We start from the raw sequence: 14,458 nt of genomic DNA, 5'->3' as shown, positions 1-14,458 counted from the left end.
CGGCACATAACAACAACAACAACAACATGTACAAGAGCCCTAAACCCTGCTCTATCCCGTGCCACCATCACTGTCTCTGACACACTCACTCCCACCACCCCAATCAGAGAATCGATCCATCTCTTTGAGGGTCTTCCTCTCCTGTGCTGTCCCTCCACTCTCCAAAACATGATGTCCCTCTCCAAGGACCAGTCCCTCCTTGCAACAAGCCCAAAGTATGTCAGATGAAGCTTCAGAATCCTTGACTCCAAGAAGCATTCTGGCTTCACCCTCTCCAGGACAAACCTGTTTGTTCTCCTAGGAGTCCATGGTATATTCAATACTCTTCTCCAGCACCACAGCTCAAAGGCATCAATTCTCTATCATCCCTAGTCACTGTACAACTCTCCAATGCATAGCACGTATTTGCGAAGACTATAGCCTGGATCACGTGCACCTTTGTCTCCAGCCTGACATCATTGCTCTTCCGTATTCTTGAGAGGTTCCTGACAGCTGACTTTCCCAAAGCAAGTCATCTCTTTATTTCCTGGCTGCTGGTACCAAGAGTGTTTCTTGACTGTGGAGTCAAGCAAACTAAAACTGTTAACTATCTCAATCTTTTCACCATCCATAATGATGCTGCCAATTGGCCCAGTGGTGAGAATCTTTGTTCTCTTGATGTTAAGCTTCAATCCTTATTGAAGGCTGCAGTCCTTGACCTTCTGCAGCAAGTGCTTCAGGTCCTCCTCAGTTTCAGCAAGCAGGGCTGTGTCATCTGCATAACGCAGGTTGTTAATGAATCTTCCACTAGTCATGATGTCACATTCCTCCTCGTCCAGCGCAGTGTCTTGGATGATCTGTTCTGCACACAGATTGAAAAGGTATGGAGACAGAATACATCCCAGGCAGACCCCCTTCTTGATTTAGAACCGTGTAGTGTCCCCCTGCTCTGTCCTGATGACTGTCTCTTGGTTCAAGTATAGGTTTCGTATTAGCACAATCAAATGTTCAGGGATTCCCATTCTTCTCAGAGTCAGCCACAGCTTGTTGTGATCCACACAGTCAAAAGCCTTTGCATAGTCAATGAAGCACAGGTAGACATTACTTTGGTATTCTCTGCTTTCTGCCAAGATCCATCTAGCATCCTAGTACCACGACATCTTCTAAATCCAGCCTGCACATCTGGCAGTTCAATAAAATCTTAAAAAAAAAAGGGGGGGGGTTGTTGCTTGGGGAAAATTTACTGTCAAGGATCTCTCCAAAGTTGCTAAGGAACAATGAAGTCAGTTTAAAGACTAAAGCATGTTTTTTCAAATTACTTCTTAGCCTATGTCCTCTTATCTATTGTTCAAAACCAAAAAAAGGAGTACATCATGGATATGTCCTTTTTCCACAGCTTTTCAATCTATATGAGGAACATCATTTGGGTGGTTGGGCTTTACAAAAAAGCATGTGGCATCAAGGTTCAAGAAAGATTCACAAACAACCTGTGTTATGAAGATGATACAACTTTGCTTACCAAAACTGAGGGACTTGGAAGTGTTTGCTGCAAAAGGTCAAGGACAGCAGTCTTCAATATGGAACGAAGCTCAATACTAAGAAAGCAAAGATTCTCACCATTGAGTCAAGAATGAGGTTGTTAAAAATTTCAACTTGCTCGGATCCACAATCAAAACTCTTGGCACTAGCAGTCAGGAAATAAAAAAAATTAGTTGCTTTGGGAAAGTCTGCTGTCAGGGACCTCTCAAGAGTTCTTCTGAAGAGCAACAATGTCAGTCTGGAGACTAAGGTGTACCTGATCCAAGCCATGGTCTTGTTTTCTCAATTACTTGCTATACATCTGAAAGTTAGACAATAACTAAGAATGACAGAAGAATTGATGCAATGCTGGAGAAGAGTATTAAATATACCACGGACTGCCAAGAGAAGAAATAGGTTTGTCCTGGAGAGGATAAAGTCAGATTGCTCCTTAGAGACAAGGATTTTGAAGCTCTGTCTCACATACATTGGGCAAAACTATCACTGAAGAGGTTTACCTGCTTTATAGCGTTGTTAAAAATGATCGTGGAGAGGGGGGAATTACATGCTGGGCGATAAATATAGTGACAAAGAAACACTATATATGTTACATAAATATACATGTACAGAAAAGTATCTGGAAAAATAACATTACAATATTTTTGCCTCAAGATGTTAGAAATTCAAGTGTGTTTTCTCCATTATTTTTATCTCTATTTTCCACTATTCATATCATTGCTTAAGTATTTAAGGAAATAAACGTGTTAGAAAGACAAATTTTTGTCATTTTGAAATTGATCAGGTTTAATTCCTTGGCCAGTAGTTGTTACTGTTGTGTGCCATCAAGCAGGAACTGACTCATACCTAACCCTCCAGTGAGTTTTCAGAGGCAGTAAATCGCCAGGGAGGAGATTGCCCATGCGTATCCCTTGGAACATCTGGTGTATTCATATCACCTCTGGGATTGCAGCACAGATTCTTACTATTAGGCCACCAGAGCCCCTGTAAAAGCACATTTGACCTTTGTGTAACTCAATGGAATTAGGACAGTTTTCTAAATTTTCTCTTTCAAGGACCTTTTGAAAACAACTTGTCTTTATAATGGTATTCATGAAAATACTGTAGTAGATTTTAGCACTGCTTTATGCTCTGGTGGCCTGGTGGGTGAGGAGTTGTGCTACGAACCCAAAGGCAGGCCGTTAGAATCCACCAGCTGCTATGCAGAAGAAAAATGGACAATCTCCACCCATGCAATTTAGTGTCTCTGAAAACCTGCGGGAGGGTCAGCTGTAGGTCTGTTCTGACTCAGTGGTACACAACAGTACCGAAAGGAGTAGAACTCGGGAGAGAGGAAAGACATTTTTCTTTTTATGAACCAGACATACAAGTATGTAACAATCTTCTCTCAAAAATAATCCCAAAGCAGCATCACAAAGCCACAAGAATACATTACCCAGATGCTCAAAGCAAACAAGACGCAGGCTGTGGATATCATCTTCCTACAGGGCCAGCTGCTGGAGGAAAAAGGATCAGATTGCACATTTCTAACATTTAGACTTTTTTAGAAATTTGTATTTTGAAGAGTAAATCAAGAATGGATTTTATGTGTATAAGTGTATGTGATCATATTCTCATGTTTTAAACCTTAATGAAGGGGTTGGTCTTTTGAAAAGAGAGGATTTCTCTGAGAACAAGCACACCAAAGCTTGCCAACATGCAAGAGGAGGCACTCCAGCTCTGCGGACAAATCCACCAAGCAACCTCAGGCCTTTTCCCCTGTCTCCACACCGTGTTTATTTGAAAAGTGGGAAGGCCAAAATCATCTTCCCAAACTCTCTCTCAGCAGTCTTCTCCCTTCTCCTCAAATTAAAAGCTGTTCTTAAAGCAAAAAAAAAAAAAAAAAGCATACCTAAGTTCTGTCTTTCTGGGTGTGGTGAACAAAGTTTTCTTTTCTACCCACATATGGTTGGGGTGGTTTGTTTGTTTTTTTATTATTATTCCTGTCTTTGCTTTTTTGTTGTTGTTGTTTTTAGATTTTAATGAAAGTTTGTAAAAAACTTAGATTTCCATTCATCCATTGTTGCACATTTTCCTCCCTGTCCTCTTCCCACCCAGTTTGCTTTTTTCCTTTGGGGGAAAAAAATCTTTCATTGTTATACAGTCGTTCCCCCCCACCACCACCACTTTACTATGAAGCCCTGGACTCTAGTCATGACAATAATATCTAATCATATATTCCTTTTATATAGTTCTCTTTCATCTGTTTCAATGCTGTGTACATTATTTATCCCTCTCTTCTTAGTTTACCCCCAACCCCCATAACAGTCCTGTTGTATAATAGCGGCATTATACAGGATTTGTCTTTTTGTGACTGAGATATTTCACTCAGCATAATATCCTCCATGGTCACCCATTTGGTAAAATATTTCATGAGTTCTTTGTTTTTCAGTGTTGCATAATATACCATTGTGTGGATATTCCACAGCTTCTCTATCCATTTGTTTGTTGATGGGCACTTGGTTTGTTTCCAACTCTTTGCTATTGTGAACAAGGCAGCAGTAAACATGGGTGTGCATGTATCTGCCTGGGTGGCAGTTCTGGTTTCTTAAGTATATATTCCCAGTAATGGAATTGCTGGGTCAAATGTTATTTCTATTTCCAACTTTTTAAGAAAGCACCATACTGCCTTCCATAGTGATTGTACCATTTTACACTCTTACTACAGTGAATAAGGGTTCCAGTTTCTCCAAAACCTTGCCAACATTTGTTGTTTGCTGCTCTGTTAAATTTTGCTATCCTTACTGGGGTGAGATGATAATCTAATCATTGTTTGTCTTTGCTCTCTTGATGAGAATATTTGGTCTTAATAAACTCTTGAATTTTTGTCTAGGTTTTTTGTTCTTCTTGTTTCAACTCTGCAAAGTAAAAAAAAGATTTGATCTCAATAAAGTTTTCACAATGTCATTTTTATATTCAGTTGAGATTTTACCCCCCTTATTTACTTTTCAGTGATTGATGCTGAAAAACTTCAGGAAGTACCATATGAATGAGAGGTAATGAAGGAAGAAGTTGAAGCTCACTGAAGCACTGGGGAAAAATAAGGCCCCAGAAATCAATGAGAAACCAATGGCCATGTTTCAATTAATTGGTGAAACCCTGGATGTCCTCATCAGGGTAAGACTGAGAAAAAACTGGATAAATTATGTATACTTCATTGAAACAGATGAGGGAGAGAATAATTTAAAAGCGATATATGATAGGGTATTATGGTTATCACGAGTCCAGAATGAAGGTTGCATAGTGGAGTGTAGCCAGGGTGGTGGGAGGAGGGCGGGGGGGTGGATTGCATACCAAAGAAGGAATCTTTCTTTGGCTTTTCAAAGAGAGGAGCGAACTGCGCGGGGGAGGGCTGGGCAGGGAGAAAAGTGAAACAATGAATGAATGGAAATCCAAAATCTCTGTAAATGCTCATTAAAATGTAAAATAAATTTAAAAATAAAAAAGAAAAAAAAAAGAAGTTGATTTTCCACTATTTTTCCCAGTGTGCCAGTGCTGCATGTAGTGCTGGCCTAGACGAGATTTTCTGCTTTAAAGGACTCAGTCACAGGCCTCTATTCTGTCTACTTACATTCCAAAATTACGGAGCATTAGCAAAGTCTACCAGCAATACAGGCAATGCTTTACAGATACTGTAGACTTAATCCTCACCATTACAACAAAGCAAGTATTACAGCCAAGCAAGTCTACGTGAGTATTTTTCTGTCTCACAGTTGATTTAAAAGTTATGTTTACATTTTATACTGTAGTCTATTATATGTGCAATAACATGGTGAAAAAAAAATTGAAAAATTACAAGAATTACCAAAATAAGGCACAGAGACATGAAGTGGAAAACAGTGCAGATACATTTACTTGACACAGGGTTGCCACAAACTTTCAATTTGTAAAAAAAAAATAAAATAAAACAAAACAAAAGCAATCACTCCTCCCCAGTATCTGCTATCTATGAAGTTCAATGGACCAAAGTGGTATAAAATGAGGTAAGCTTGTATTTTGATAGTTGTAGTCAATGTTGCTTAGCTAATGTTACTGAATACAAAGTTGGAGAAGGGTTTGCTCCCTGTCTTAATTACATTCATTCTCTTTAACTTTTATATATATCCTTACCTCTTTAACAATTAAAATTCATTTAGGGTACTTGCTGACTTTGGATAAAGTTGTTAAAGATATGTACCAATTTCTACCATATTCATTTTCTAACCACAATTATTCTTCCACTGATCTATGAATAATTCAGAACAGTTGAACTCCTGAGTATGTTTTGAATGTAGCACTTCTTTCAACTATTTGTATTTTGCCTCAATTTGTCTCACAATCTCATGGGCTGAGGTGACTAAATGCAAATGCATTTTGACTCTTTATTTTGGCTTTTAAAAATTACCCATGTGGGATATTTTCACTTGTGGAAAACAATCCAGTAGGGTCACATTCTTTCCATTCAATCCCCTTCAGTTCCTATAAAACCACCTAAACCATGCTGTAAACCAAATGCTTGCTCATACTCCACCACCCTCTGTACTCTGAGACCAGAAGAACTAAATGGTGCCCAGCCACCACAGCTGACCACAATAGATAGTCCTAGACAGAGTGGGTAAAAAGTATGGAACAAAATTCAAAGACATAAAAATAGCTAAGCTTACTGATCTGATAAGAGAACTGGCAGAACCTCCCAAGATTTTAGTATTGAATCCCCCTTTGAACATGGCATAAAACTCATCCCTGTGACTCAACCATCAGGCGAACAATAAACAGGCCTATCACATGAACATGACATCATGGAGGCACTCACTCTCTAGGATATTCAACTACATAAGATCAAACAGCAGCATCTGCCCAGGAATAGAACTTAGGCATGAAGAGATAGAAGGATCAATGGAAACAAGAATTACAAGCTGGAACTAGGAAGAATGTGGTTACATTATGGGTAATGTAATTAGTGCCATGAAAGAAAGAAACAAACTGTGTATGGAAATAAATTTCATCTGTAACATTCATTCAATCAAAGCACACTTTTCTAAAAATTAGGGAGTGGGGGAAATAAGCCAATCCTAAAGGCAAACGTATGAAGATCAAAACTTATTAGTTGTCAATGCCTTTAACGTATTTGGATCCACAATCCCTTGGTAACAGTAGACAGGAAATCAGGAAATGTACTGCACTGGGAAATTGTCCAGTCAGAGACCTATCCAAATTACTAAGAAACAATGATATCAGTTTGAGGACTAAGGTGTGCCTGATTCAGGCCATGGTCTTTTCAATCACTTACTATATACTTGTCCACCTCTCACATATATAGCAAGTGATTGAAAAGACCATGGCCTGAATCAGGCACACCTTAGTCCTCAAACTGATATCATTGGTTCTTAGTAATTTGGATAGGTCTCTGACTGGGCAGAGTTCAAATCTGTTGTTCACAGGGTCACCATGGGTTGTATTCAACATAATTAAACCTATTATAGACAATTTAATAACGTTTTCTAAGTTTAATAGTTAACATATAATTCTGAGGTTCTATTTCTTAAGCTGAAGGAATTGAAAAACAAATTCAAGCCATGAGCAGCAATACTTAAGGATGCTTTAAGCAGAATGTTAAGTGATCCAAGAAGCATTAAAAGAAAATGGGAAGAGTATGAGCAAGAGTCTGTGGTGGTGAAGGGAGAAGTTCAAGTTGCTCTGAAAGAATTGGGGAAAAAACAAGGCGCCAGGAGTTGACAGCATACCAACTGACATATTTCAACAAAGAGAGGCTGCCCTGGATGTGCTAAGTTGTGCCAAGAAATCTGGAGGACAGCCAGCTGGCCAACTGACTGGAAGATATCAATATTTGTTTACATTCCAAATAAAGATGACCCAAAAGAGTGTATAAATTATCAAACAATATCATTAATATCACATGCAAGCAAAATTCTGCTGAAAATTATCCAAAAACAACTGAAGCAACATGTTAACAGAGAACTGCCAGATATGCAGGCTGGGTTTAGAAGAGGCCATAATACTAGGGGTATCACAGCTAATGTTAGATGGATCTTGGCAGAAAGCAGAGAGTATCAGAGGAATGTCTATCTGTGTTTCATTTGACTATGCAAAGGCTTTTGCCTTTGTGGATCACAACAAGCTATGACTGACTCTGAGAAAAATGGGAATCCCAGAACATTTGACTGTGCTTATGCAAAACCTATACCTGAACCAAGAGGCAGTCCTCAGAACTCAGCAAGGAGACACTGCACGGTTCAAAATTGGGAAAGGGGTGTGTCAGAGATGTATTTTGTCTCCATACCTTTTCAATCTGTATGCAGAACAGATCATCCAAGATGCTGGGCTGTATGAGGAAGTTTTTGGCATCAGGATTGGAGGAAGATTCACCAACAACCTGCATTATGCAGATGACACAACCCTGCTTGCTGAAACTGAGGAGGGCCTGAAGCGCTTGCTGCACAGGGTCAAGGACTGAAGCCTTCAATATGGATTGAAACTCAACATCAAGAAGACAAGGATTCTTACCACTGGGCCAACTGGCAGCATCATTATGGATGGTGAAAAGACTGAGATTGTTCACAGCCTTAGTTTGCTTGGCTCCACAGTCAACAAACACTCTTGGTACCAGCAGCCAGGAAATCAAGAGATTAGTTGAATTGGTAAAGTCAGTTGTCGGGGACTTCTCCAGAGTACTGAAGAGCAACAATGTTGGCTGGAGATTAAGGTGCACCTGATCCAGGCCATAGTCTTCGTAATTGTGTGCTATGCATCACAGAGCTGGACAATGACTAGGGATGACAGAAAGATATTTATTTAATGCCTTTGAGCTTTGGTGCTGGAGAAGAGTGTTGAATATACCATGAACTTCTAGGAGAACAAACAGGTTTGTTCTGGAGAGGGCGAAACCGGGCTGCTCCTTGGAGTCAAGGATTCTGAAGCTTAGTCTGACATACTTTGGGCATATTACAAGGAGGGACCAGTCCTTGGAGAGGAACATCATGTTTGGGAGGGTGGAGGGACATCCCAAGAGAGGAAGACCCTCAATGAGATGGATCGATTCAGTGGTTGGGGTATGGGAGCAGGTGTGTCAGAGACAGTGAGGTTGTCACAGGGTAGAGCAGCAAGCGATTAGACAGCACATAGCAACAACTTCTCTGAAGTAAATTTTAAATTTCTAAGTTAATTCTGGGAGGTGTTTTAGTGTTGTTGTTTTTTAAAAAAAATTTATTGTGATTTTTTTTAAAAGTTTACACATTGATAAAGAACATCATGCTTAGAGAAGCAAAGGGTTAGCAAAGGAGAGGAAGACCCAAGAAGGTGGACTGACTGCAATGGTGGTTTAAGCACAGGAGCGTTTGTCAGGACAGCAGAGGATCAGGCAGGGTTTCTTTCTGTGTGTGGTGGGGGACGTTGGTATGAGTCAAAGCCTACTTACCATGTAACAACAACAATTACACAGACAAAAAAAAACCAATTACACATATGCTTAGAATACCTCTCAAGTTATGGAAATAGCTAGCTGCCAAAAGAACAAACATATATGTAGTGCACAAAGTGCAGCCAGACTGCTGTTTGGAGGCCAGGATGGTGAAACTTTATCTCGTATACTTTGGGAACACTGTTAAGAGAGTCTATTTCTGGGAAAAGAATATCATTCGTGGAAAAGTGGAAGGTCATTGAAAGAGAGGAAGACCCTCCACGAGATGAACTAATACAGTGCAGCAATGGGATCAATATATCAGAGATGATGGACAGGTCAGGGTTCCGATCTGTTGTTGTAATTGACTCAGCAACTACCAACATCAGCAGCAGTCTTTGAATCAGTATAGATCTTTTTTGGCAAGTACTATGATTCTGTTCCTATTACATTTTTAACTGCTGAATGCTTTGTACAATATGTATAAATTTGTTGCTATTGTTGTTATGTACCATCAAGCTACCTGGAACCTATAGCAACCCTATGTACGATAGCTCTGAACTCTGCTCTAGCCTGAGTCAGTCTTATTGTCTTCAACAAACCTACTCAGATTACCCCAGTTACTGTGTCAATCCATCTCATCTGAGGTCTTCCTCTCCTACACTGTCTCTCCCTCTCTTCCATGCATGAGGTCCTTCTTCAGAGACTGGACCCTCCCAGCAACACGCCCAAAGTACGTGAGATGGAACTTCAGAATCTTTGCCTTTAAGGTGTAGTCTGATTTTACCCTCTCTATGATGAACCTTTTTGTTCTCTTGGGAGTGCAATACTCTTCTCGAGCACCACAAGTCAAACGCATCAACTTTCTTCTGTCAACCCTAGTCACTGTCCAGCAATCTCATGCATAGTAAGTTAAATAACTGCAAAGTAAATGGCCTGAATCAGGCACATGTTAATCTTCAGACTCTTCAATCTCTTAATCTCCTCAGCACTCTGGAGAGGTCCCTGACAATATATTTTCCCAATGCAATTCGTCTTTTGATTTCTTGACTGCTGGTGCCAAGAGTGCTGATTGTAGAGCCGAGCAAGCTGAAATTGTTAGCAACCTCAATCTCTTCTCCATCCATCATGGTGCTGCCAATCGGCCCAGTGTTGAAAATCTTTGTCTTCTTGATGTTGAACTTCAATCCAAATTGAAGACTGCAGTCCTTGACCTTCTACACCAAACACTTCAGGTCCTCCTCAGTTTTGACAAGCAAGGTGGTGTCATCTGCATAATGCAGGTTGTTGATGAGTCTTTCTCCAATACTGATGCCACATTCTTCCTCTTAAAGTCCTGCCTCCCAAATAATCTGTTCTACATATAGATTTAAAAGGTATGGAGATAGGATACATGTTGTTAAAAAAACAAAACACAGTTTTCTATTAAAAAAGAGAACTTCTAGAGGAGATACATAGTGTCTGTATTCTAGAAACTTCCCCAGGTGTGGAGAACTACAGTCACTTAACCAGATAGCATCATTCCTTCCTACAGAAGTGGTGTTCATAACACCAGCCCTTGTCCGTGTTAGAGACACCCTTTGGGACTAACAGTGAAGATACTAACACTCATAAGTAATATTTCTCAGCATTCTCCTGTTGAAAAGGTGCTTTCCTTCTCTCTGGGGAGGGTGTAGATGAGGTTCAGAAGGGATAAGGTTTTCATCAAAGATCCCTCAACATTGCTCTGAGCTAACATTTCTGTGGTAGTCAGAGTATGGAAGAGGAAATCAGATATTTCCGTACGTGAGAAGGATTCAATCTGCCATTGCTGGTCTTGATTGTTAAGAGAGTTGGAGAACCATGAACTAAGGAAGGCTGTAGCCCTGAGATACTGAGAATGTCATCTCCTTCAACCTACCCCAAGCAAAGAAACAGGGACCCTACTCTTATAATCACTTGCAATGGAATTCTACCAACCATGTGAACTGGCTCTTACCCACAGTCTCTGGAAAGAACTACAATTCTGCCAACACCTTGATTCTTACATATGAAGCCCAGAAAGAGAACCAGTTGAATCACAATGTATCTAAACTTCCAACCAACAGCGTATTGAGATAACAAGTGTTATTTTGAGTTGCTAAATTGCAGAGAAATCTACTGTGAAAAATCTACACAACATGCTAAGAAGCAGATGTCAGTTTGATGATTAAGATGTACTTTATGCCAAGCCATGGCCTTACATGTAAGGAAAAAGTGCTCAATGACAAATTCAAAAGGAAGATGAAAGAATAATTGACAAATGTGAACTGTGGTACTGACCACGAATACTGAGTATATAGTGGACCTTCAGTAGAATGGACCAGCCAATCAATCTTACAAGAAACAAGTCTTGAAGATGGTAAGAATTCAACTGACTTTCCTGGATACATTATCAGGAAAGTGTAATATAGCTAGAAAAGAACATAAGGTTTCATAATGAAGCAAAATTGGCAGACACTATCTATAAGAGGGATTGATACAATGGCTACAACAATGGACTCCAAATAGCATGTAGATGACATAGATAACATTTCATTACATTATCTGAGGTTATCAAGAACCAAAGATGGTCCAGTAGCAACACACAACACATTTGTCTTAGTTTGTTAGACCAGCAATAGAAAACAAGTACAGTTGAGAAGCTACGTGAGTATCCAACACAGCCCTTGGGGAAGGCACATCTTCCTCATCGTGTACAGGTAGAAGGCGTGTAAGGGCCTAAGAAGTTCCATGACTGATATTTCCTGAGACTTACCCAACAGTTGTGGGATAAAGGGTTGCTAGCTATAGGCGAACAGAGCGTTCCTACAGGATTCTGCTTTTCTGGAGAATTTTCAGACGTAGATAAGGCACGATGCTGACCAAAGAATAGCTCAACAACAACAAAGAACCCTCAAAAAAGATGTATTATTCCAGTCTCTTTCCAAATGAAATTCAATCTGCCCAAAATGCCTCTTCCAAAACATGTTATTCAGATTCCAGTGATATTCAGTGAACTGGCAGCTCTCAAAATACCTCGGGTAACTGGCTTGAGTTACATGCATTTTATGTACCTATAATCATGCATAATCCACAGTGTTTGCATCATGCCAAACCAGCTTTGGAAATACATTCTCTAGAGGTCAGTCAGGTCCATGAACCAAAATACAGCCCCTGGACACAGTCAGCAATGGCAACCGAATTCAGATGAGGCCAGAAGAAAATGTCACCACCTGTAATGTCCCTGAAACTAATGATCAAAGCATCCAGCACACACAGAACTGGAACAGTCTTATCAATGGGGGAGTGGAATATTCCTTTTATAGTAAAGCAAATAATGTGAGGTGCTACACTATATGAAAAGGAATCTCGCAACAGGACTGGAGGAGGACTCACTAGCAATCTGTGATATGCAGGGGACACAACCTACTTCGCTCAAAGCTAAGAGGACTTTAGGCACTTACTAATGGGATATTAAAGACTACATAAAGAAAACAAAAATTTTAACAATACCAATATGCTGCATCAAAATAAAGGGAGGAAAAAAAGAAAATTGTCAAGAATTCCATTTGACTTGCATCCATAATCAATGCCCATAGGAGCTGCAGTCAAAAAAGAAAACAACATATTGTGTTGGGCAAATCTGGTGCAAAAGATCTCTCTTGAGTATTAAAAAGCAAAGATGCTACTTTGAAGTTGAAGGTGCACCTGACCCAAGCTATGGTATTTTCAATCATCACATACACACGTGAAAATTGGATGAAGAAAAGGAGATACAGAAGAACCAATGCTTTCAAGTTAGGATATTGGCAAAAAGTATTGAATATATCATGTACTATCAGATCTAACAAATGTGTCTTTGAAAGTAAAGCCAGAATTCCTTAGAAGCAATGAGGGCAAGATTTTATCTCAATTACTTTGGCCATTGTCAGCAGGAGATTCAGCCCCTGGAAGACATCATGGTTGATAAAGTAAAATAGCAGCAAAAAAAGAGGAAAACTGACATCACAGAAACCGACACAACTGCTACAACAACAGGCTCAGTGATGGAGAGGATGGCACAGGGCCAGGCAGTGTTCGTCTTGTTGTATCCTGTGCCATTATGAGGGGGAACACCACCAGAGGTCATTTATTTGGCAAATCACAATAGCCAAATGGAAGGGGGGAGTATCAAGTTTCTATCAACAAATGAATAAACAGGAGGTCTAGTCATTCAATTAAATATTACTGAGCCATAAAGAAAAGTGAAAATCTGGATTAACCTTGTTTTTGTTGTTATGTGCCATTGAGTCACTTGTGACTTACAGTGACCCTATGTAAAGCAACTCTGAACCCTGCTCTATTCTGTGCCAACCGTATTGTCTTTGACACACCTACCCTCATTACCCTAGTCAATGAGTCAATCCAGCTCATCAAGGGTCTTCCTCTCCTGTGCTGTCCCTCCACCCTCCCAACCATGATGGGACCAGTCCCTCCTTGCAACATGTCCAAAGTATGTCAGACAAAGCCTCAGAATCCTTGTCTCCAAGGAGCAGCCCATTATATGTAAGTATAACTATAGAGAGCTACACACTCTTTAGAACAACCACTAACAGGAGATCAACGGTAACATTTGCCAAGGAATAATGCTCGACAGAAAGAAGGACAGACAGACGGAAATGCTACACACAAAAAGGAAATGGCAAGAGCATTGTTACATGGGGTGATTGCAATAAATGTCATTAAAATGTGTATAAATTATAGAGTGTAGAAGCAATCTGCTCTGAAAATATATACACAAATCACAATAAAAAGTTTAAAATAAAAAGAGGAAGGAAAACAGGGATTTAAATTCTACCACAGTCATTCACCAGTTACATGTTCTTAGCCAAATCACTTCCTCAAGAAGTTCAAGAGAAATTCAAGCCAGAATGATCTGTAACATACAATTTTCCACGGCAAAAGTGTATGATTCTACTAAAAAGAAAGAGTATATACTTTATGCTCATTTATGTGCAAGACCACATAACATAAGGCTATGTTATGAAGAGTTTTTTGGTCAGTGCAAATTCTAAATTCTTTCCTATAATATTTACTTCTAAGATAGCATCGCTTTTGGAGTTTTTTCCCCATCCCCCATATAATTTTTTTATTCTTTTTTTTCAGTTTTGAAACTGTATCTGACATAGATAGATGATAGATAGATAGGTAGATAGATACAGAGATACAGAGATAGAGATAGATATATACCTTCAGCCCCAGCTCTTCAATCTCCAAATCTCCATTAATACCCAAGAAAACAATAAAATAGGCCCACTTATCACAATTCAATCATCTACAGTCACTCTCTTGATAGACTTGTGCTTCAAAAGTTGACCAAGCACACCCATGTTTATCGTGGCTTTGTTCACAATAGCAAGGAGTTGGAAACAACTTAAGTGCCCATCAACAAATGAATGGATAGAGAAGCTGTGGTATATTCACACAATGGAATACAATGCTGCATTGAAAAACAAGGAACTCATGCAA

The sequence above is a fragment of the Elephantulus edwardii genome, unplaced genomic scaffold (genome assembly GCF_000299155.1).
Source record: "Elephantulus edwardii isolate Elephantulus edwardi_28Jun2011 unplaced genomic scaffold, EleEdw1.0 scaffold00014, whole genome shotgun sequence".
Taxonomy (NCBI): Eukaryota; Metazoa; Chordata; class Mammalia; order Macroscelidea; family Macroscelididae; genus Elephantulus; species Elephantulus edwardii.
This window is presented reverse-complemented; position numbering follows the sequence as displayed.